We start from the raw sequence: 1,021 nt of genomic DNA on the forward strand, positions 1-1,021 counted from the left end.
GCCCTCCTGTCTCAGCAGTGGAGAGAGGTGGAGGCCCTGGGAAAGAGTCTGCCGGTTCCTAGACCAGACTGCAGGGCTGAGGGCAGGGGAAGGGAGGAGGTGGGAGAGCCAAGAGTGAGAGGCAGGTCTGTCCCAGGCTGGGACTGGGCGCAGGCATGCGGCTGGCGTGCACCTGCTGCTGCACTCCTCTCCAGAGGCCAGCCGCACCTCTCCAAGGCCTGCGTGGTGGCCTTCCTCCTTTGGAACACTCTTCCCTCCCACCCTGGCATTCAGGGTCTGGACACCTCTCTCCAGCTCATATCTAGTGTAGGACAGGCAGCATGCCAGGAAAACCTCCCAGGGAGGGCCTGCTCTCTTCTTTGTACACCCCTGCCCCCAACAGGCCCCTGACTGAGGGCACTGCCCAGAATCCTGTTTTCTCCTTGCCTGCAAACTGCCAAAGCAGCAGGAGGTGCAGGGCCAAGAGCAAGGGGCTTGGTGGCAAATTTGGAGTTGCATCCTCATCCTTCTTCCTTTATTGTGGCCTCTTCCCTCCACTGCCTCCTTCCCCAAAGTGTCACATGGCTTCCCCCCAACCCAACTCTCGCTCAGCCTTCAGGTCGCTCTGCTTGGGCACTGCGGCCACCCCTGCCAGAGACCCAGAAGAATGGATTTGCAGCGGGGACTTTCAGACACAAACCGGTCCAGAGACATTCTTCCTAGAGTGGAGCAGGCCTCCTTTTACCGTTCCCATCACCTCGCAGAAAGAGCCTCACATGCTGAGGCTCAGAATGAGGACCTGTGTAGCGGACAGATTCCATAAAGGGGACCAAAGCTACTTCCAGCAGGCAAGCCTTGGGGCTGTGAGGCACAGCTGGCCAGAGTCTGAGAGGCACAGACCAGTGAAGAAACCTTTTTTTTTTAAACTGTGCTTTATTTAGGGCTAAGCTGGAGAAAGCGTCATCCAATAGTTACAGAAGGTTACAAGGAGTTTTAGGGAGTTGGTGTGAAAAGAGCAGTTGTACTGAACTGCAGCTGTTTT

This window comes from Cebus imitator, unplaced genomic scaffold, assembly GCF_001604975.1.
Source record: "Cebus imitator isolate Cc_AM_T3 unplaced genomic scaffold, Cebus_imitator-1.0 Scaffold342, whole genome shotgun sequence".
NCBI lineage: Eukaryota > Metazoa > Chordata > Mammalia > Primates > Cebidae > Cebus > Cebus imitator.